This window comes from Mixophyes fleayi, chromosome 3 (genome assembly GCF_038048845.1).
Source record: "Mixophyes fleayi isolate aMixFle1 chromosome 3, aMixFle1.hap1, whole genome shotgun sequence".
NCBI lineage: Eukaryota > Metazoa > Chordata > Amphibia > Anura > Limnodynastidae > Mixophyes > Mixophyes fleayi.
Window position 1 is genome coordinate 126,394,929 of NC_134404.1, and position 25,421 is coordinate 126,420,349.

General features: G+C 40.6%; 2 long non-coding RNA genes across 3 annotated transcripts in view; one reads left to right on the forward strand and one right to left on the reverse strand.

Annotated features, from left to right (window-relative positions):
- LOC142142770 (uncharacterized) overlaps window positions 1-25,421 on the reverse strand; it is a 508,920-nt gene that overhangs the window by 428,759 nt on the left and 54,740 nt on the right. The gene's annotated exons all lie outside the window — the stretch shown is intronic.
- LOC142143992 (uncharacterized) overlaps window positions 1-25,421 on the forward strand; it is a 51,298-nt gene that overhangs the window by 7,062 nt on the left and 18,815 nt on the right. The window contains exons 2-4 of one of the 2 annotated variants that reach the window (XR_012689623.1): window positions 15,073-15,292; window positions 15,570-15,776; window positions 17,581-17,916. This is a non-coding gene — a long non-coding RNA (uncharacterized LOC142143992). Of the gene's footprint in view, window positions 1-15,072; window positions 15,293-15,569; window positions 15,777-17,580; window positions 17,917-25,421 lie in introns of those variants that run through there. The other variant, XR_012689624.1, reaches the window with a different exon arrangement.

Here is a 25,421-nt window from a genome sequence, read left to right on the forward strand (position 1 = left end):
TGTTCTCCCTGTGTTTGCGTGGGTTTCCTCCGGGTGCTCCGGTTTCCTCCCACACTCCAAAAACATACTGGTAGGTTCATACTGGTAGGTTAATTGGCTGCTTTCAAAAATTTACCCTAGTCTCTCTGTCTCTGTCCGTCTCTGTATGTGTGTGTATATTAGGGAATTTAGATTGTAAGCTCCAATGGGGTAGGGACTGATGTGAATGAGTTCTCTGTACAGCGCTGCGGAATTAGTGGCGCTATATAAATAAATGGTGATGATGATGATGATGATGATGTATAACTTTCCATTGTCCCTTAGATTGTAAGTTTATACAGGCAGGGGACAGCTATACCTTGTGTGTCCATGTTTACTGTTTATATTGCAAATACCCATATTGTAAGGTGCTGGATAATATGTTTGTACTACAACAACACCGGATAATAATGCAAAATTATTTTACAACACACAAAAAAATGTTTAAAGACAATTTAAAATACATTTATATATTTGGCATAGGTGCTGTGCCATAGTTTAGTGGCAGATCACAGCTCCCAGCTTTTGAAAAGAACTGTTTTGATTATGGTAAAACATCACCATGGAAATATATTTGCTATTATCGGAAGCAAAACTGGCCATTTTCAGAGGGATCATTATGCAGAACTAGTGACCGTAGGGAATCATTTTTAATTATTCCCTCTGATATGGAGTTTAAAATATATAGAAATTTTATTTTTCTGTTTTATAATATATCAAAAACAGCCATTGATGCATCTTTGAATGGGTCCACAACAAGTGAATTGAACCATAATGTTATTAAATTTGCAACTGTTGAGGTCTAATTTTATTTATACAACAATTAAAGTCGGTTTCAAAGTAAAACAACTTAAGTCTCTACACATCCAAAAATGTGTTGTCCAAAATCTTCTAAATACCAATGTCTCAATTTGTTTTATTATAACAATTGACCACAATCCACCAAAAAATATTTCTGTCTGCAGGTATTCTGTGTGAAAACATTTATGCTTTTTAAATGTATGGCAAGGTTGGAGGTTTTTTTGTTTGTTTTGCTCTCTGCTAATACTCCCTTTTTTCTACAACTGATGTCAGCCGTTTAGAAAGTCACTTTAGGTATGTTATTTGCTCCATCACTTTACTACAATTCAAGCCTCTCATATTGCAGCACCAATAGTAATAAAGTGTATTCTGGTACATAAAGGGAGCAGACAACCGTGTTATGTGTTAGAAACAAGTTTACTCCTCATCACCAACGTTATGTGATTTGGATGATGTGGTTCCTTCCTATGGACTGCAGCACTGCCCTATGTGGTGACGTCACCATCCTATCAACCCTTGGATTCTGGGCCTTGCACTACATTCCTCTGCAAAGTCCTACAGGCCCCTCTAACAGGGACAGAGGGAGACATCTGCTCTGCTGGGAGCACAGGGAGGTCAGTCATACTTGCCTAACATGATAGTACGCTCACTGTGCCAGCAGCCAGGAACCTTTGCACTGGGTGTCACTTCCAAGTTGACTTCATACTAGTCACCATCTCGGATTTCTGAAAACGGGGAAGGGACCTCGTCTTCTCCCTGATCATGTGACTAAGCCACACCTTCATCCCACCCTTCGCTTCCTAGCTATGTGCTTGGTTTATCTAATATTGGTTATGTACCCTATTTTATCGCTTGTAAGGCACACTAATTTCAGTACCACCATGAGAAAGATTTTGATTATATGGAATTGCGATTATTTCTCCAACGACGAACATTTACCTCACTATTGTCAAAATGTTGATTTGCAGCCCTATTTCCATGTTCTTCTGCATTCACAATAACTGTTTGTGGCTTCGTAGTGCAATCTCTTTGACAAGATTTTGATTGCAGTAAGGGACCAAAATGAATGAAATACAGCTCCCCTGTAATGAAATAATGGTGACTCCACACTTGCTACAAATGCCACTGTATTAAGAGTGCAGGGTGATGTGACGTGTCAAACGTCTCCACATGCTATTCTAAAACGTACCCGCGATCCTAAGACACACCTGCGATAAATCTAAGATGCGCCCTGGTTTTAGAGATGTTTATATGGGGGAAAAAAGGTGCATCTTAGAAACTAAGCATTACAGTAGTTAGTGCATGCATGGAGGCTCAGTGACTGAGTAAATCACACAAGTGAAGTGATTTCCCTAGAAGTCATACTCTTCATGAACAAAGACACTTAAATATACTTTTTCAAGTGACTGGGAAATTGATTTCATTAAGATATACACTTTCCATTGACTGACAAATATGTTTAATTAAAACATCTAGTTTCCAGTGACTGATTAGCTGAGTTAATTAAAATATACAGTTTACAGTGACTGAAAAATGGATTCATTTATAATATACACTCTCCAATGAGCAAGAAGGTGATATCACTAAAATACTTGGCCCAGTGAAAGGGAAAGTACTTTAACTCAATTACACGCTTCCTAGTGGCCAATGAAAGTAAAATCATTAGAATGCTTGTTCCACATTAACCAACATGTCTTGTATATTCACACCAACTTCCTGCTTTAACCCGCAGTATACAATATTACCACATTTTTAGTTGCAGCTAATAAGAATATGTGCCTACCTCATATCATTTCGTTTTGGCCAATAAGGAACACACGTTTCCTGAACACATAAGCTATATACATATATATATATATATATATTATATTAAAACTAAACCAAAAATGAAACAATTATTTTAAAGCTCAATATAAGATGCATCTAGTCACGTAACAAAAAGCCTGAAATAAGTGAATGGACCTGTACACACATGCTTTCTGACAAAAATTAATTTATTTATTTTTATTTATTTTTTTTAGTTATTTTTAAAGTTACTTGCAGTGTTAATGCTTGTTACAATTTAATAAAGTTTTATGGGAGGGCTCTTTAAGCATACAATACAATAAATTGTAGACAGGTTTTAAGAAAATATTTTGAACGGCCTTTAAAGGCAAGAACAAAGTCAAAATTATGTTGCCACTTTTGTAGACCTTGTTTGTCCGTACTCACGTATTCAAGGTCGCGGGTATAAAAGCAACATGTTCTTTGATGAATATGGGAGGAACTCACTTATGTGACATAAAAACTAGCGCACATACCAATGCGTTTTTATTTGCCCCTGTAATTCACTGGCAGACATACGTTTATGACATTAATTTGTATTGCCGATTGACAGGAACGCACAGGCTGCAGCTCTTTCATTACACTCATGTTTTATTATCATGGTATATTAACCCTTTCTATGATGCTGTACGTATGTATGATATCTGTCTGATACTGCCTGATAATGAAAAAACACCATATTCAAAATATCTCACATTAGTACACATTTTTGTTATGTGCGTATTGTCGCTAACCAATAACGATTGTCGAATCTCGATTTGTGTTTCCAAAGCACAAAGATTTATTCGCAATATGTGGAATAATATGCTCAAGCGAAGTAATAGTAAATACAGCCGTTACTTATCGCAGGCGCTCTGGATCCAGTGCAGTCATTCAATCCTGAAGTCTGGGGACAAGATGTCTGCACTCTGGATCACAAGCTGCTGCTTATATACACAATCAAATACAGTAATACAATGAAGATGGTATAGCTTGCATCTATTGGTCCGGGTCTCAGGAATGTCCAAGGGGTCGTCAATCATTGGCTGGTTCATCCTAAGGAATCCAAAGGAGGGGGTCATCTCTGCAGGGGGTATGCTCTGCTCTTCCCGCCAGGATTCCTTAGTCTTAAGTAGTTCATAATTCCCTATCATTCATAACTTGCGTATGCACTCTGCGATTCCCTCGCAGAGTGAACCAAACAGTAGGATATGTAACAAGGTTCATTATGATACCACTCATGAGGTTATTCCTTTAACCCGTTCCGTGTATTTCACTAATATGCATGTAACTCTGATATAACATATAAATACTACTATATTTCGACATAACTGACTATGTGTTGCAACTACCATTAATGTGTACTATTTTATAAGTATGCGTGTTTGTGCGAATGTATGGTAAAAGACCAATTACTGTTGCTGCCACGTGCAGTGGATGCGTACGCCCTTTCACGCCGTAGCGTGCCCTTGTACGTCATAGCGTACCGTACGCATCTTTTCAGACAAAGACAACCAAGTTTGCTAGACTTTAATTGAAATGACTTTATCCAATTTGCTGACTTCGACAGTTCCACCCTTTGATAGTGTAATAAACTATCACCCAATCACCGTTTCAAGTTCAGGATTATACAATACTTCTTCACAGACCATGATCTCAGTACCTGGTACCACCCTTTCAGTCTCTTTCTCAGTGTTACTCCCATGAGACCGTTTTTCACATTTCAACACAGTAGGAACACATTTGACAACTAAACCAATTGCTAAGATGACACCCAGTATAAGGAGAAGGAGCTTACCTACACTCGCAATCATTTCCTGTACTCACTCCCCCAGACCGGAGAACCATTTTGCTGGGTTCAACCATGAGAACCAACCCGCCACCTTTTCCCCGACCTCATATAACGAAGAATTATGGCTCTTTCGAAATTCCCATTTCAGCTGCAAAATTTCATCCATCTTCCGGTCTATAACCTCTTTAGGGTCATCAGTATTATTAGTAATGTACTTGCAACATTTGACACCGAACTGGGTGGCCAGTGTCACACAGTACCCACCAGTAATAGAGGTGAGATAATTTAGTACCAGTCTATGTTGCACCAACTCCTTTTTGTACGCTTGTAGCTCCCTTCCAGTATACCTGAAAGTGTCATCATACATCTCGGTGATATTATCTATTAATTTAGCTAGGTCTTGGATATATTTAAAGTTTAATGTTCCCCAAGCGGTCCTGGTGAGATCTAGAGCAACCATAACTTGGAAACCAGTAGTTTCACTAATCAATTTTGTAGCTATGGGTTCCTCACCAGGAATCATATTTCTCTTGCCACGGTGTTCATACTGTGTGTGTATGTATGGTGGTGATGTAGTCTTGTGAATACCAACCATTTCTTCATGAGTAATAGTCATGATTTCAGGAACCAGTTTAGCTAAGAAACACAAGCCTTTGGAACTCGGAGTCACCCAGGAATAAGCTTTTCTTCCACAAACAAAGTACACATCCTCAGGGAGAACATAAGGGATGGTATGCCCATGAATTATGTCACACAGAGTTTTGATAAAACTACCCATGCCTAGTGTCTCCATCTGCTCTAGACATGTGTCGGCATTAATGACATTTTCACATTTATCGGTAGAGACTTTTCCAATGGATACCTTCTTATGTTTGGTTATACGCCCTAACTTGTGACTTTCATCAATATTCCTGCTTAGTAGTGACCTTGTGAGTATCTCTCTAAAATGAGTGTGGTGAGCCATTGTCTGATCTGATAGGTCAGCCTCCCAATTCTCCAGGCGCTTTGCGTGAGATATGTTTAGGCACAGCAAAGATCTGCCTATGGAGTATTGTCGAAGCGTCAGACTAGGGGACCTAGTGTTGTTGTACCTCCCTTCTATGGGCCTCCCACCCCTTAATTCGAGTACTTCGGATATGTTCAGAGGGAATGGCACTAGTCCTATGTTATGCTGCCCTTGAGGCACATGAGAGCACACCCAACACTCGGTTTGGTTTAGCACCTTACCCACCAGGGAGTGATAATCCTCCAAAGGATGCCCGCCTATATTCAGAGTACTGGGGGACTGGCATCGTTGGATGCATCTCTCTTCAACTAGGGAGTTGCAGAACTTGCAGATACAATACTCATCAGACAATAGCCCCTTACACTGCCTCCGAGTTCCTGAGCTAGCAGACCTTTTCATAACCCCTGGACCAAGTTTGATAATGGGCTGCTCAGGATATCCTATTAACTTTTCTTCGGCCTCCATTTCATCCGTATCACTCCCAGAACTCTCCTCCGTCCTCCATCCTCCTTCACAAAAATAGAATGTCCTAGAAAAAGTAAAAACAAGGAAAATCCTGGAACAAAAGAAAAACAAAAACCGCCACTCCATCGCTGGAAAGATAGTTCTGAGGCAACGTCTCTGGTTCAGGTGTCTCAACTGCAGGCTTTAGGTCTCCCGGAACAGGCTTACGAGTGACATCTCGATGTCGTCGGTCTGAGTCTTGTCTTGCACTTTCTCCGGATTATGGACTCTCCTGCAGTGGGTGGAATGGACCCAAGTGTCTCTCTCTGCAACCTTCAGTGATGTAGTACTGGTCAGCAGCACTTGGTACGGGCCTTCCCAACGGTCTGTTAAACAACCTGAACGTAAGAAATTGCGGATCATAACATAGTCTCCAGGTTCAACATCATGACAGTTCGTCTCTGGCATACCAGGTGACAGCATTTTTAGTTTTTGTTGTTGTTTCAGCTGTCTACTCATTCTTATAAGATATTGTACAGTCACTTCATTATTACACTTTAAGTCGTCTTGTGGACTCACGATCAAATGAGGTTGTCGTCCGAACAGTATCTCAAAGGGGGACAGATTAAGAGGAGGTCTAGGAGTGGTTCGAATGCTGTGGAGGACCAACGGCAAAGCCTCAGGCCATGCCAACCCAGTTTCAGCCATTATCTTACCTAGTTTGTTCTTGATAGTACCGTTTACTCTCTCCACCTTACCACTGGCTTGTGGTCGGTAAGGGGTGTGAAGTCGGCTACTGATTCCCATGAGTTTACACATATTTTGGAAGATATCACCAGTAAAATGGGTACCCCTATCACTTTCAATGATTCTAGGGATACCGAACCTACACACAAAGTCTTGTACAATTTTCTTTGCAGTGAACACAGCAGTATTAGTGGCTGCCGGATATGCTTCTACCCAACCGGAAAACACATCAATACACACTAACACATACTTTAGATTCCTGCACGGTGGTAATTGGATATAGTCAATTTGTATTACCTGAAAAGGTCCGTCTGTAGGAGGGATGTGGGATGGCTCAGTTGGAATAGTTTTCCCAACATTTTACCTCAAACAAGTAAGACATGACATTGCTTTCTTACCAGCTTGAGAGGAAAATCCGGGAGCACACCAGTATGCTCTCACCAGTTTGCACATACCTTCTTTACCCAGGTGAGTCAGGCCGTGTGCTGCTTCAGCCAGGCTTGGATAGTATGTTCGGGGAGCTACAGGCTTACCTTGTCCATCCCTCCAGAGTCCTGAGGACTCTTGACCACATCCCTTCGCCTTCCAGACCGCCTTCTCCTGCAGGGAACACAAATCTTGCATTTCAATTAATTTCTGCGTGTCTAATGTCTGAAAAACCATCATAGTCTCGGTCGATACAGTCATAGGTTGCCCTGCTGCCCATTTAGCAGCTTCGTCTGCCCTGTTGTGGCCCAATGACACTGGGTCTTCTTCAAAGGTATGGGCTTTGCACTTTATGACGGCTACTGTTCTGGGTAACTATCGCTGTCAGAAGTCCTTTTATGTGTTGTGAGTGTGCTACTGGTGTACCTGCTGCTGTTGTAAAGTTTCTAAGACGCCAAAGGGCCCCAAAATCGTGCACTACCCCGAAGGCGTACCTAGAGTCAGTATATATATTGGCTGATTTACCCTCTGCCAATTCACACACTCTCCTTAGTGCTACTAGTTCCGCCACCTGGGCTGAGTGAGGTGGACCAAGGGGTTCAGCTTCTACCACATCCTGATCGTCTACAACAGCGTAACCAGTACATAGCTCTCCTGTCTCTGTCTGTCTATGGCAACTTCCGTCTGTATAAAACGTAAAATCTGCTTTTTCTAAGGGGGTGTCACGTATGTCGGGCCTTGCAGTAAAGGTCTGATTCAGGTGTTCCATACAGTCATGCGTGTCAGTATTCTTGCCTAACTCATCATCAACCAGGGTCTCCTCACCTCCCACCCTTTGTGTCTCTTGAGACACATACGGAAGGTATGTAGCTGGATTTAAGGTGTTACATCGTTTGATGGTGATGTTTGAGGGTGCCATCAGGGCTAGTTCCCATTTTGTGAATCTAGCTGAAGAAACATGTCTGGTTTGGGCTGAATTTAACAGAGCTGATACAGCATGGGGGTGTATAGATGGTTGAATTATGACCTAATACTACATCTTCACTCTTACTTACTAAAAGGGCCGTTGCTGCTACACTTCTGAGACATGTTGGGAGTGACCTTGCCACATTGTCTAATTGTGCACTGTAGTATGCTACCGGTCTGCTAGCGTCACCATGTTTCTGTGCGAGGACACCTGCTGCACAGCCATCAGCTTCTGTACAAAATAGTTCAAAAGGCTTTTCATAATCAGGTATTCCCAATGCAGGTGCTCTTGTCAGACTATCTTTAAGGTTAAAGAACGCTTGCTCTGACTCTTCTGTGTGTACAACACGCTCTGGTTTTGAGGAAGAGACTAGCTCCTGCAATGGTAATGCCAGAATAGAAAAACCTGGGATCCAGGACCTACAGTATCCACACATCCCCAAGAAAGTACGAATCTGCTTCTGGCTCTGCGGCAGGGTCATGTGTTGTATGGCCTCAATTCTGTCGGTTGTCAGGTGTCTTAGCCCCTTAGTGAGGCAGTGTCCTAAGTATTTGACCTTAGTCTGACATGGCTGTAATTTATCCTTTGCCACCTTGTGCCCTGTTTGTGAAAGATGAAGCAACAACAATTTAGTATCATGCAAACATGACATAAAAGAATCAGAGCACAACAACAAATCGTCCACATATTGAATTAGAACAGACCCATTGTGGGGTTGAAAGGATTGCAAACAGTCATGTAAGGCTTGGGAGAAAATACTGGGGCTGTCAATGAACCCCTGGGGTAGTCTGGTCCATGTATATTGCACTCCTCTGTAGGAGAATGCAAAAAGGTATTGGCAGTCAGGGTGAAGAGGGACTGAGAAGAAAGCAGAACATAGATCAATGACAGTAAAATGACTGGCAGACGGTGGAATCTGCATGAGGATGACAGCTGGATTCGGCACTACGGGGAATTGGCTCTCAACAACTTTGTTAATTCCCCTTAAGTCCTGGACTAATCTATAGCCCCTCCCCCCACTCTTCTTCACAGGGAAAATGGGACTATTTGCTGTACTGGCTGTACGAATTAAAATCCCTTGTTGTAACAGCCTCTCAATAACAGGATATACCCCTAGTTCCACCTCCGGTTTTAATGGATACTGTGGGATTTTTGGAGCTATCCTACCACTTTTTAGATTGACCATGACAGGGGCTACGTTTGCCATCAGTCCAGTGTCCTGTCCATCTCTGGTCCATAGGGAACCTGGTATTCCCAGCAACATCCCCTTTACTTGAGATGGACTTTGTTCTATAACAGGAGAGTGTAACATTAACCTTTGAGGGGTGTCCAATATATCCTGTATCTCATGTGCGACCTTCTCCGGCATATCTAAGAACACACCATCAGAAGTACAGTATATGACACATCCCATTTTACATAACAAGTCTCTCCCTAGCAAGTTAGTAGGAGCCGCTGCAGCCAAGAGAAACGAATGCTTAGTATGCAGAGGCCCGATAGTAACTTCGGCGGGTATAGTTAGAGGATAATGTAACACTTTTCCCGTTACCCCCATAGCTGGAATAGTTTTACTGGTCACCTGTAGGTTGAAAGGAGAGGTTATCACAGATCGGGCCGCCCCTGTATCTACAAGAAAAGTTTGTTTCCTACCAGCTATGTCAACTATCATTGTTGGTTCTTCACTCTGACTCTCAGTTAACCTCACTGGCTGTAGACTACAGGTATGACCTGACCCCTACCGCTGACTATTGATTTCCCGCGCAGCATTTGCTGCCGTAATATGCGCGGGTAGATGTGAGTCTTCTAGTCTATGTGAATCCCTCCTTGGAGGATATCTATGTGACCCACCTTTCTGTGTATTGAGTCTTTCCTTTTTACACTCTCTAGCGTAATGTCCTTCCTCGTTACAGTTGAAACACCTGATCACTTTAGGTTTCCTGTTATATGGGTTGTATGCTGGTGGTCGTGTATGCACCCTTTCTAGAGCCTGTATACTTACCATCATTAACCTATCACTTTTCTCCTCCCTTTTTCTAAAAAGGTTTTTGTCATGCTCCACAGCAGACTCCCTAAGAGAGTCTACCGTGACGCCTCTCCAATTAGGTAATGTGGTTTGTACTCTCGTCTTTAAATTTTCTCTAAGGCCATCCATCAGTACTCCTACAGCTACCTCTCTGTGATGTGGGTCCTCACTTATGTTGGATATCCCAGTAAATCGTGCGATCGCTGTTATAGCTCTAGCAAAGTAATCTGAGGCAGTTTCACTATCCTTTTGTTTAATGGTGAAAATCTTACTCCAATTTACTACTACTGGAAAACAGATGGCTAAGTGTTTGACAATTTGTTCTATATTCCGTTGGTTAATCTCATCAGTCAAGGTGTCATCTTCTTCCAACAAACAATCTTCAATAAATTTTTGTATGTTAGTATTGGGAGGAAGACACGCCCTCAACACTACCCGCCAATCCTTACTGGTTGGTTCGTGAGCATTTCCTAAATCTTTAACAAATTTCTGACATTTAGCTAACTCTTTTCTAGGATCTGGGAATTCAGTCATAATGGAACGTAATTCTGATCTAGTCCAGGGACAATGCATTGTAACATTTCTTAAAGGAACTACACCATCCTTATCCGGTTTCCCATTGGGAACTGAAATTGTGCGGACCGGGAACGCACCCTCTGGTACACTGACTTCAGGAGACACTACAGGATTTACTGGTCCTAGATTTAGAACGCTTTCACTCCTAGTGATCACGCTACTCTCACCTATCTCAGCCATTTTCTCATACTTGCGCTGAGCCTCTAGTACACTAACGGCATGGGCAATGGCCGAAATCACAGTGGGTTCATCTTCACTTTCAGATACACTTGATTTAAACTGGTTTAAAACAGGATACAACTTAGCAATTTTTCTATTTTCAGTTTTAACAACGGCTGTACTTACCCCTCCCGCCACATAAGGTGGCAGGGGCGCGCTTGCGCTGAGTTCGCCACACTTCGCAACAGTTACATCCGCCTTGCGCGCGCTTTTCGTCACGCCTACTTCCGGTTTGCATTCGCTGCTCTGCCACGTGTTACTTTCCATTTGCCACAATTTTAAACAATCATTATGTTTATTCCTCACTTTCGTTGAGGTAATCAACCATACTTTATCTTTTACGGTATTTAGTACCTCTGCATTAAAACTTCCTATTGTTGGAAAAGGCCTATTACAAGTTTTGGTCATCTTGACCCACGTGTCACAATACACAGTTGCGTATGCACCATATTTCTTACACATGAGAAACTTCGCTGAACCAATAGGGCCTTCCTTAGGCAGTACACTGACCATCTCTAGCGTATGCTTAGCACCCATGTTGAACAATATACCTTCTACCCGGAACACAGACACACCGCAATGCTCTGTTCTTTCCACCTAATAATTTCAACTCTGTTGCTATACTTACCGCTAGAGATCTATAATGCTCGGTGAACGTATTTCCTTTAGCCGCGTTCACTCGCTTTTCTCGCCCCTGGCGAGGATCCCTAATACAGAAATATCACTGTGGGCCCCAAGGGCTATCAGCTCCTCGATACCCTGGCTCAACCACAAAAATCTGCTGAGTTTATTATCGCTGGGAGCGCAAGTTAATACAATCAACCTGCCTTTCCAGTATAATTCCTCGTAGCTGCTTCACCAATTCGCACTAACGGTGCGATCGGATCGCACTGCCTACCAATACTAATTATTAGCAAACTTTGCGATCTATTGGTAGCGCTTTGCGAAAACCCGGTTTTCGCATTCGGTATACCTGCCCTGTATACCGTCCTTCAGTTGGGCAATCCGCCTCGTCAGACAGCAACTGAGCACAATCCACAATAAAACAGTGTATCTACGTTACAACATAACACACTATACACCTTTTCTGCGCAGAAAATCAAAAGTTCCCAACAACAGTAATAATATCTCAGAGGCTTTCACAAGTAATTATATTATACATGTACAATAACTATCAAAACGATTGTTTAACCACGTGGCAAGTCTATCGGAAGTTCGCGTACGCACAGCAGGAAATACACATACGCTAAGCAATGCAATACAGTTAAAACGCACAATGACAGAAAAAAGAAACAGTTTTCTCTTTTGTCCCTAGGTTCTAGTTAGCGTGCCCTAGATAATGCAAAACGGACATTCGGTTTCGCAACACAGAGTAAAATTCAGGTTTTGAACACCATGCGTTCTTACCCGTTTATGACGCGTCTCCACCCTTTGTTGAGGAACCGAAATCCGTTGGTCTTGCGTATCATCGGCAACAAAACCTCCAAAGCTCACGAGCCCCCAAATTGTTATGTGCGTATTGTCGCTAACCAATAACGATTGTCGAATCTCGATTTGTGTTTCCAAAGCACAAAGATTTATTCGCAATATGTGGAATAATATGCTCAAGCGAAGTAATAGTAAATACAGCCATTACTTATCGCAGGCGCTCTGGATCCAGTGCAGTCATTCAATCCTGAAGTCTGGGGACAAGATGTCTGCACTCTGGATCACAAGCTGCTGCTTATATACACAATCAAATACAGTAATACAATGAAGATGGTATAGCTTGCATCTATTGGTCCGGGTCTCAGGAATGTCCAAGGGGTCGTCAATCATTGGCTGGTTCATCCTAAGGAATCCAAAGGAGGGGGTCATCTCTGCAGGGGGTATGCTCTGCTCTTCCCGCCAGGATTCCTTAGTCTTAAGTAGTTCATAATTCCCTATCATTCATAACTTGCGTATGCACTCTGCGATTCCCTCGCAGAGTGAACCAAACAGTAGGATATGTAACAAGGTTCATTATGATACCACTCATGAGGTTATTCCTTTAACCCGTTCCGTGTATTTCACTAATATGCATGTAACTCTGATATAACATATAAATACTACTATATTTCGACATAACTGGCTATGTGTTGCAACTACCATTAATGTGTACTATTTTATAAGTATGCGTGTTTGTGCGAATGTATGGTAAAAGACCAATTACTGTTGCTGCCACGTGCAGTGGATGCGTACGCCCTTTCACGCCGTAGCATGCCCTTGTACGTCATAGCGTACCGTACGCATCTTTTCAGACAAAGACAACCAAGTTTGCTAGACTTTAATTGAAATGACTTTATCCAATTTGCTGACTTCGACATTTTCTTAACAGAAATAAAACGCACACAAATTTTTCGGAAACCAATAACTTTTTTTTATAAACAATAATTGACTAAATTTAAATAATAAACAGATTTTAAATAATATTTTTGTCAAATGTTCACATTTCTTTTTTTTGTATTTTTGGCCTTATTAAAACATGTGCCGTTGGTATTTGTTCAACACCTGGGAAAAAATAAAATAAAACTTTTTACAGTCACAATCTTATAACATTTTGAAACTATATCTTAGCTCTATGGGTGTACTTTGTTCACATATTTTCCAAGCTCAGCAGAGTTCAGAGGTGGTACATTAAGTGAAACTCTCTGCAAATGTTCAAATCTTCTTCTGAACACAGTAGTACCCAGAGGACTGTATTTTGAAGGTACAGGCAGATTTATTGTGGGGGTGAATGCTTGGCAACAAACACTTATCGCCCCTGATGTCAGTCACCTGTCAAATGTCAAACTTTGCATAGACCTAGGGAAAGATGCATTTGGTAAAGAAAGGCTTTCTGGTGACTACACTTTTGTGGTGCAAAACAAAATAATAAACTAGATTATAAAATCAAAATACTTACATTTATCTGCATGGGCCGGTGATGTCCCTTCTACACCAGAGTTTCTTCATGGCCTCTTCCTCCAGGGGCTCCTCCACTGTGACAAGGACTCCATCCCAGAACTGGGCCCTGAACTCTTCCTTCGGGAGTGGGGAAAGGGATTGGTCGGTTAGTGGGGAAAGGACCACCTCCTCCTGGACCTCCTCTCTCGCCTCCAGATTTTGGCGGTGGTGCAAGTGTTCTCCCTGAAGAAATATGACACATTAGTTTCAGAATAAATAATTCTTTTGTCTCTCCAACATGCATACAAAACCCTGATATAATGTTAGCTTTAAATGTTAATTAGTAAATAGCACACATGGACCGCTGTCTTCACCTTGGAGGTTTGGTGAATGTAATCACATCCTGATATTTGTATACTTTGTCTAATGAAGGCTATTACAAGCCACATTACTATCTACACTACTTTCTCTTCTACACTGATATAGAGCAAACTAATATATTTTTCTCTGTATTTTCACAATTGAAAACTTACGCCTTGCAATTTCACTCCTCAGATAAGCTAGTAGATGGGGCTGCCACCTTCGCAGTTTGCTCCATCATCCGCTGCAGCTGAACAATAGAGCGTCTGCTCCCCGGTCTCCGCCTTATCTCCAGTCTAGCATTCCTGTATGCTTAGTTTTTCTGCTTGTTACTAATGTAACAAGTAGAGGGACCAAGGCAGTGGTCCATTACCATGACATGGGCTCTGAGCTCCCTGCTACTGAAGCTTGCATGTTTGCAAGAGAATGAGACTTTTCAACATTCTCCTTTCTGATTGGCTCTCAGGCCATGTGTGGACGTAAGCATGTCAGTCACGGACCCCTTCTATACCATATCTATTATGGCTGATTTTAATCAGTAGTCAATCTCTATAATCGGCCGTACCCAGGCAGTTAGGAGCGTGTCAGCACCTAGCCGTTCACACACAAGCAATCGCAGGAGAGAACTCCCCTGGATACGCTATATAATAGCTGGAGAGGCCTCCCATTTTGTGATCACATGCAACTTCTGCTTACTGTAATCAGGTATTTCTGTGTGGCCTCCATTTCCTTGAATTGGTGAGTATATGGACATATGTGGGACGGCGCATATACAATAACTTGCTTTTTAGTAATTACTGTATTTTTGCCCTGTTTATAATCTACAGTTTCTGCTCATATTTTATTGAATCTTCTTAATCCATAAGAATCAGCTATTTTTGTGTGGCATCTATTTCCTTCAATTGGCGAGTACAAGGACATATGTGGGGCAGTATATACACAATGAAATGCTTTTTAGTAATTACTGCTTTTTTTCCCCTGTTTAGTATTGTTTGGTGGTGACTGAGCCACAGCAACCTGGGGAAAAAACCAAGGCTCAGGATCATCTGCCTCTAAGCAGAGGCAGCCAGAGAGGTTGAAGTGCTAGTAGAGCTGATTGTGGAGAGGCTGCACACTACCAACAGGCAGTTTTATACCACAGCTAAACAGCGGATGAGGGGGGAGATGACTGTGCATGTTAATGCTGAGGCTCCAATTAGAAGATCGGTAACTAAGGTCAAAATTACTATATTGTGCTCTGCATATCTAGTACAGTTCTTCTAAAATTTAATAAAACATAAAAACATTGCCCAAGGTATGGCAGTCCAACATCTTTAGCAAGTTGTACATTATCAATCCTATTTGCCACCTTTTTTAAGTCTTAAAATAAAGGTTTATATCTGGGTAGGTTTCTGTTATTAGCATGTGACCTTTAGGCCCAATAGATTTCTATATTTTGAACAGTATACATTGCAACATTCTTAACTTTGAACATTTCACACAGGTGGCATGACTTTAAGCATCCCCTCAAGGACAACCTCTGAGACCACCACAGGCATATTAATAGGACAGGCAGTGATCCCCCAGCTTCCTTGGACCTCAGTCACTCGGAGACCATGGCATTGGCCTGCATAGATGACCAGTTGGTGCATGGAGTGGGCCACATAGACACGGCGAGAGCCCCCCCTAGCCACGCCATTATCCGCCAGAGGTAAATTTCAGATCACAATACATGCATAAAGAATTCCAATGACTACTGTTTTCTTTAAAGAAATATAAACACACTCAAGAACTTTTTTTTTTTTGGGTTTAGAAATATACACTTGCATTTTTAGCACTTGTCAATTTGAATGCAAATAAAACTAAATCCTTTGCACTTATACTAGTATTTTGAGAGAAGATCACTTAGAGATTTAAAAAGTATACCTAGCTAATAATCCACTCAAGACAAAGATATGCTGTTTTTTTTTAATTTATATGGTACAATCAGTTTTTAAATTTGTTTAAAAACATGATCCCACATATATGCACAGATATAAATATTTCTGTAATAAACAAAAAGAGAATATGAAATTATGTGTGATGAAATCTTCTAATGGGATGCAAAAATGTGGATGTTATTCATCCACTTTGTTAGCTGAAGATGTAGATACACAGGATGTAGAGGATGCCACCATGGAGGACACCCGTGATCTTGAAGAAGTTACAACCCTGGATGAGGAAGTAGGGGGGCAGTGGACAGCTTTCAAACCTTCAAAAAAATAATTCTGACATGGGTCAATTTAACTCAACCCTTAGCCGTATCCTTCATACATTCCAAAGCATACACTACCTTGACCCATCTCGCCAACCTTGTGGCCCAATATGTTAACAATAACCCTCCTGCCCCTAAGCCACAGGTTTCCACTGCTTACCATTACTTGCAACATTTCTTTTTTCCTGCCCTTATGCAGAATTTCTCTACTCAGCCTCCAAGTTTACCCTCCTGCTCCGATGCAACATTTCTCTCCTCAGGCCCCTATGCCCCAAGTTTGCCATCATTATCCTCCCCAAGTTTACCCCCCATCCCCACTGCATCTGCTGCCACCTCTTGCCCCTCCTCCCTCTGCTGCTCCACCACCCTTTTGCCCAACTACTACCTGATGCAGCACCTGCTCCTCCATCACCGGCGGAATCAACATCACAGGTAATCCAGAGTCAAAATATACAAAATCCCATGCAAAATGTTGGGCCAGGGGGCAAACATGGCTGCAAATCAAAAAAAAAAATTCTAATGGATTTTTTTCAGGAGTGGTTTGCTTTTTTCATTTTTTGTTGTTTTTTGTTTCACGTAATACACAAATTTGAAGGAAATAATGGTTTCTTTGGTTTTTTTGTCTATTTACTTTGAACATTACATTTGAAACAAGTACCAAAATGTACTTACATGTAAAGTATGATGAAATCATTCCTTATAGCCAGGATAGTCTTGGGAATCTGAGGACAAGGATCGATGTCATCCACCTCTTGGCCCGCAACCCTGGCCCCTTACACCCATGGAACTCCACTCCTGATCATGATGTTATGGTATACCAAATACAGAGCAATTAAGTTGCATACAATATTGGGTGCATACATAAGAGCTCCACTCGAACGGTCATGGCAGCGTAATCTGGCCTTTAAAATGCCAAAAGTCCGCTCTATAACCGATCTGGTGGGCGTATGTCGATGAACTGTATACTTCTTCATGCTCCATGTGTGGATTTAAAATGGTAGTGAAGATGGAGTGAAGCGTGGAAACGGTACGCGTTGTCTCCTGTAAAGAGTAGCTAAATGAACAAAAATAAATTATTAGCAATGACTAACTAAACATACAAACAATTATATTAGATTGATAGGAAATAAACAAGTTAGCGCTCTCTATACTAAAATAAATGCAGCTCCTATGGTTAAAAAACATAAAATCAACAAGGACAGGGAGCGCAATTGACCAAAACGGACAAACAAACATAAAAAATGTTTATACTCTTTTGCAGTGTTAAATGCCAGCATACATCTCCAAAGTAGCTTTCCTCACTTTCCCTATGTCTTACCCTACTCCTTGGTAGTCTCGTGGGTCCGGAGGTAAAAGAAACCAGGTGAATCCTCCCGGGATACTGTCCACACACGTCCCCTGTGTAATCCGGTGAACGCTGTGTAGGCTCCCTCTGACAGCGGTTCCTGTCACTACAGTGAGCTGGATGGGTCAAAAAGCAGACTGATCAACGCGTTTCGTCCGATGTGGACTTTCTCAAGATACTGCTGCACTGTACTGCGTGGCTATTTATTAGTGTGTCTTAAATTGCTTTATTAATAAAAAATTTTGAATATTACTGGATAAACACTGGGAATATTTCCACAGGCACATATGATATGTGTCCTTCTATATTTTCTCATTCTTCCCTTTGGATATACATACTTATATTTTGTGCATCCAGGATAAAGAGAGACAAGATATAAACAAGATTATAAAAACAAAAATTTATAAAAATGTAAAAATGTTCTATATATATATATATATATATATATATATATATATATGTGTATATGTTCATATATATATAATATATAAGTAAAATTAGTAAAAATAAAAATAAAAATCAGTGTAAACTGAGGATAAAATTGAAAAGTCACCACTTTCTGTAATAAATTCCTGCTCCAAGCAATTAAAGAATGAGTAAATCATAAAAATTGACTCATAAAAATTGACTCAACTCAAAGTCCAAATTCAGGCCATGCGGGGCACGTGTTTTCATATGGAAAATCCATCTGGATTAGGACCTGGCAATCTTCTGCACATGATCTTCCCCTCTCCAATCTGGTCTTATATGTTCTATTTCTAAAAATTTAAGACCCTTAAGGTCTTGATTGTGCACTCTATAAAAATGATCCGAAACACTGTGGGTTTTAAGTCCCCTTTTGATATTGTAAATATGTTCTGATATCCTTTTGTTTCAGCTTTCTTTTTGTCATTCCTACGTACTGGAGGCCACAAGGGCACTCAAGCACGTATATGACTCCTTCAGTATTACATGATATGTGGGTCTTGATGGAAAAACATTGTGAGTTACTAGTGGACTTAACTTCTTTTATGCTTCTTGTGGTGTTAATATCAAGTTGCTTACATACATTACAGCCTAAACAAAAGAAAAATCCTTTTGAAGTGTTATTACCACTGCTTCCCATTTGTGGTGGAATGCAACTTGCCGTGAGGATGGATTTAAGATTGCTTGCTTTCTTGTATATTATATTCGGTCTTACTGAAATGATTTTGCTGCACTCTTCATCCATTTTTAATATGTGCCAATGCTTTTGAATGATGGATCTAAAGACACCTATATTGCTGTTGCATTGGGAGATAAATCTAACTTCTTCAACATCAGAGGGAATTTTCTCTTTATATTCCAGTAGACTATATCTGTCGATAGCTTTTACTTCATCTAAAGCTCTGTTGACTTTGTTGACATCATAGTTCTGTTCAAGGAATTTCATCTTGAGTATCTCACTTTGTTCATTAAATATGTCCACGTCTGAACAATTTCGTTTTATACGTCTAAATTGACTGCCTGGAATATTATAGATCCATCTCCCTAGATGGTTACTTGATGGAGGTACAAATTGATCACAATCTACTTCCTTGTGAAAAGTTTTAGTTTTGATTTCTTCATTTTCTATATATATGGTCAGGTCTAAAAAAGATACTTGTTGTCTGCTGGTTTCTACCGTGAACTCCATGTTCAATTGATTTCTATTCATATATTGAATGAATTCTTCCAGAAGGGATAAATCTCCCTCCCAAATGAAGAACAGGTCATCTATGTATCTTTTCCAAATAATAAGATGTTTCTGGTATGGATTGTTCTCCCAGATACAATCATCCTCCCACTTGGATACGAATAGGTTAGCGTAACTGGGCGCATTTAACATGTCATGGTGCCATTGTAATGCTACAATATTTGACATTTGACTCTACAAGTACACCATAATGCAAAGAATGTTAATATTTTGCAAATGTGCTAGACCTACCATTTATGATTGCAATGTATACCAATGTATTTAGGACTACAAAGGGCGACTTGTAAATAAAAATGTAAATAACAAATAGTACCTAAAAGCCACAGTCATCATGTGGCCTTGCACCTCCTTGCCTTTGTTGCAATCTGCACCTGATTGCCTGAATGCAGAGGAGTAATTGGTGCCCCCTAGCCATCTAACAATCAGTCATCGAATCTGGAGAGATACATAACATTATATAGCCTGAACATTGATCGAGTGGAAATGCTCTCCATCTGACGGTACAAGGGCTACATGTGTACAGTCTACTGCCCCTAAAATATGTGGAAAACTGGCTATGGTGGAAAACTGCCACTTTATGGATACAAAGGACTCCTCATCGAGTGGCAGATGGCTGAAGTGTCGGACGCTCGACAGGAAAACAGCACAACTTTTAGCACATGATTGAAGGTTATTTTAAGGGTTTGGTCAGTGAAAAATTTGGCGCCAAGAGATTGGTCAGCAGCGGTATTGATGTTGGAATGTTGTGCAAAGGTTCTAGGTCACTCTGCACAATGTGCATAGGATGTCTATGATGACATGAGGTGATAGCAACGAGCCACCTCGGCATCAGACATGCCAATGAGGGGACTATTGGATTTGAAAATTATTTATTATTTTACTCATTCACCTTTTGGTATCTTTTAGCTTTACTACTATTATTAATTTATTATGTGCTATTTATAATAGGGTTTTTTTCTGAAACTGTTTGTTTTGGGATTATAATATTGAGAAAGGGGAATTGTTTATTCCTGATACATAGTGATTAGCTAGTGTAAACAAATATTAACACCAGAGTTTTTTTTCTAAAGCTGCCTAAATAGGTAGGGCAGTTTTTCGAATACATATAGCATATAACTGTTATAAGATCGCTTCTAGAAGTATAGCTGGATTGGATTTTGCTGGATGAACATATAGGATAGCATTAAACTGTGGAGATATAGATGGGGTTTTCCTGTGTAGGATGTGTTTGGATTGAAACCATATGGAATTAATTAATGAGGATATTGGGGAACATATGCTCCCTCTTTCAGCCACTCAGAATTTGTAAAAATAAATGTGAGATTTTTAATTGTTTGTATGTTTTACTATTTAAGATTTAGATAATGAAAATTTTATTTTTGGTGACTAAGGTGATATCAGACTGACATCACTGTATCTGGTGTTGATGCTAATCATGAAGATACACTACTATAAAGCGGTGTTTATAGTGTTGTTAGCTATCTATGAGAAAGTCATATTTTTGTTGATGAAACTCATCCATTAACATTTATATCCTGTACCCATGGGAGGGTCCAATGAGCAGGTATTCTGTCATCTTTTTTGTGGCCAATAAACTACTGCATACGTGAAGAAAGGGACTGTGTCAAAATACACAAGGAACTGTGCTGATTCAGCATGTGAATTATTTTGGAAAGATCCTAATCGTGAACTATGTGTCTGGCTGTGTGAATAGTGTAAATGGGTTTTTCTCCTTAACAGCTATCACGTCTGATTGGGTGAGATTACTCCAAAACATTCTTGAGTTTAAAATGACTTCCACACAATGTCAGCATTTCAATAAGAAGCACATATAGATTATCTGTACAGATTTTATCTAAAAGGTTAACTAGCCCTTCACTTTGGAGTATATACTCATATTTTATGACAGCACTATATAAGAGATTTGACTCTGCGCAATTACTTGATACTGTATGTCTGAAATACTGAGTTATTATACTAATACAAGATCTGCCTGCTCCTTTGGGAGACCTTAAGTATCGGGATAACCATTATATGAGCAATGTTGTGATTATTATCATCTGAGAAGGAAAAAAATTAATTTGCTATATGTTATTTATTGTCTGCATTGATGTTTTAATAAATAGATTTTTATTTATAATAATACGGATTCCGCACTATTTATGCTCCTATTATTCCTCAATGTAAATTTTTTAGTCCTATCTTTATATTCTTGATGTCAATGAGGCTGGCATGTGGACTGGAGATACACTCCCTGGGCCAGCAACGGTGTACCAATTGCTAGCGTCAGAGGGGACGACAACCGTCTTCCTCCAGTTTACAGACTTCCACAATGCCCATTGCTGGCTATATGTGGAAAAGATGGATGGAAAAAAATGACCTAATGCCTTGCAGATTTTAGACACTCCTTTACGGTACACATTATAGACGTACTTACAACTAGCATGGATCTATTTATGTTCATCGCCAAGTTTTTGTAAAATAATCAAAAAGTATATAAAAGTAAGCATGACATGAATTTTATGAAACATGACCATTCCATTAAAAACAAATTAAAAATGTGTGCTACTACATAGGTGACATAGGCAAGGCCTTTTAAATATTTTAAAGAATACAACTGCAATGCAAATGTGTAGGAACAATACAATACGCACATACTGTATGAAATTGATTTCAAAAGCAGAGACAATTTCAAACCTCACAAGTATGCAATGCTTTTAAAATATAAAAGAATACCTACCTCTTTGGTAGAAGAATCCTTTAATATCATAATATTCAAATTGCAGCTAAAACGCACAAGCAAACAGTTTGACGAAACAGCACCATAGTAATCTCCCTGTGTTGATCTTATATAGTGTTGTATAATGAGATGAGTGTATGCAGGTTTGCAGGTGAATAGTCCATTCTCTCATTAGATGACGAGGATGTGAATGCTGTGTTTGAATCACTATCATTCGTGAGTTAGTCTTGACCTTGCGCAGGTGCAAACCTTACGTTGGTAAGCAGCGTACTTCTGTGTGTACTGGAACTTAAATCACATGCATCTGTCGGGGAATTCCTTCATTGTACATTGACTACATGCAGATGCCCCTTACCCTCCCTGTTCTTTCCCTGAAATCAGCGATTGTCGTAAGGTTCCTTTGCGCTCGAAGATGAATTGGATGTTGCTGCGTTTACTGGTGTATGCTCTGGTTCTGGGCGTGCAGAGAGCAATTTTGCGTAAAATACGACACGTATCAGTATTTGCATTTGTTAATGAATCAGGCCCATTAAGTAGACATCTGAACAAATAAATATAAACATAATTTGCATTTGCTGTCTGTTACATATGTGGTTATTTTTATACATTGCCTACATTTATACATACTTGTCTACATTGTTTATGGGAGATCCAATCAAAAGGTAGGAAGAGTCTAATAGCATGGTTCTAAGCAAAAAGTGGGTTGGGTAATCACTTACTAAGACCTACCCACCTCAGTACACACTTAGTGCTAGGAGCACAAGGTTGTTCAGGGTGAGCAGGGCTTGATGACAGTTCACATCACGGCCACATGAGTTTGCTTGCTCTCTCGGAAGTCCAGAAAGTCTTCGTCTAACTCGAGAGTCTTCCAGATGTTTCAGGAGAGAAAGAACTATATTTTTTCTGGGCTGGTGTAAAACATTCATGGGTTTTGGCCACAAATGCCTTGGCTATGTATTTTATCTTCTTATCACTTTTTTTTTTCAGGTGTGCCGGTGGCAGAAAGTGCTGGAGACAGAGGGCTCTGCTCAACAGCAGAAAAAGTGATTCGTATGTGAGAGTGTTACAATTCTAGCAGATAAAGTGGATTCGCTTTTGCTGACCTGGATTAGCACTGGCAGTAACAGAGACATGGAGTCTAACGAACCACCGGTTTTCACCTGGGACCCCCGCAAGGTGGTTTGGGCTTTGCTGCAGGTAACTTCGCAGGTTGCGGCCCTCTGCGCCGCCTCCAGACTAGATGAGCTGGTATCAAAAAGCAAGATTGGTCAACGTAACCGGGACTGGTTCACAACGGACTGCAGTATACCTAATCAGGAAACCGAAGAAATGTCAGAACAAGCTAGATCAGCAACAATCAGAAAAACACAGTGCCAAGCAACAGGCAGAAGTCAGGAACAATCCAAGTTAGAATACAAAGGAATCGGCCACAATATGCACAGGACCATTGGAGTAAAGGTATGGATCCTAATACTCTGTCACAGTCCTGTGCACTGAGCAGGTTTAAATAGCTGAACTGAAGACCAGGGCGGTTCTCAGGACAGAATACATGACCACAGGCTCAGAGCTCTTAAAAGGCCATGCGCCTCCTGTTGTACAATGTATTACTATTATACCACAAGGTTCTGCGTCTGGAGAGCAGGGACGAATAGATGGAGTGTGCCGGACAGTGGGTTTGAAAAGTAACTGCCGTACTCCGATGTGTGACAGAGAGTCACTGCTAGGCAGAGCTTTGTCTCTTTAGTTCCACTTCCCTCCTACAGCACACTTGTGTAGAGTGCCAGTTGGAGGGGATGTCAGCTCTGGAATGGCATCAATTTGACCAGTATTAATGCAAGCTTTGGAATGCTATCCTGGTGGACCAGTGGTGGGGTCGGGGATTGGAGAATATTTTTAAAGTAATTAACTTTTACTTTACTAAAGTAAATTAACAGGTAAATAAAATTATGCAACATCGACAGATTCTTTTTAAAGCATACATGTAATGTCATATCAAAACAACTGGGGCTTATTTAATAATTATATGTAATGTGAAATCTTATTATTTGCTCCAAGTTGCAGCACATTTGTACACATTACACAATGTCTTTATACCATCAAATGATGATTTGAGTAGCTGCAGGAATGTTGAAAATAAAAAGGGACTGGATCTAACTGAACAATTGGCAACATGAGGTCCATTGACAACATAGAGTCGAGTTTGTTGCTCTGAATAATAATTAGTTGAGGCCAGTATAGAAGGGGGAGACGTTAGAGGACAGGATCCTGAAGTAAGAAACTGGTTCACAGCTACAATATTGGGTAGAGGGAAGAATGTCAGGAAAGTTATTCCTCCTCTGACATACCCCAATAGTTATGCTAGATTGGCTGAGATTGGTAAGTTCAGGATATCGTTGCTGATATTTCAAGCAACAACCTGGGGAACAGCTGCTTCAGTTTTAGATTTTTCGAGAACTGGGACAATTTCTCAGCTAAAGAGTGAGCCAATACAACTACTGGATGGCAAATGTGAGAGGCAAATTACTAATTTCTCCTGGAACTGAATTTAAATGGCAATTGAAATTTAAAAGATTTTGAAGACACTTGTTGGACATCAAACTAAATCATAGTGAACACTGAACAGGCTTGATGAACATTAAACAGGCTCAAACTGGTTTAAACAATTGTGATCAACTTTAAACAAGCTCAAACTGTGGTCATATCTTTCAAACTTGCAAAACTTGGAAATGTTCTATGATTTTCCAAACATTTACTTAGATTCAACAAATGAGTTCTAGAGCAACAGACACCAGTAAAGTATTAGATGGGATTTGTTATAACCAGCACAAATGATTATAGTGAAATTTAATTTAATTTCTGTAGTGTGTCCTTAGTACTCTGAGAGATGATTTATGTTGATAGTCTCAACTTGATCTCTGGCACAGTGCCTCCACTTGAATTTTAGTTGCAGTCTTCAGGAGAGTAGTATCTTCTGATTCATGCCGGGTGTTATGAACTTACCTTGTCCCCGCTCCGCTGCGCTGTCAGCGTTGTCTGGAAGCTGTATCTGCTCTGCTGTTCAGCGCTTCTCCCGATGGCGCCCCCGCACTTCCGGGTTCTCCCTGGATCTAGTCATGTGACTCCTGGGCGGGGAATTCAAATCTCTATATCTACTCTGCTCTGACACGCTGCCTGTGTCAGAGCAATGTGTTTCCTGTTCCTGTTCCTGGCTACCTGTTCCTGTGTACCTGACTCCTGTGACCCTGCTCCCTGTGTACTCTCATTTCCCTTCTACTCCTGTGTATCAAACTGGCTGTGACCTGA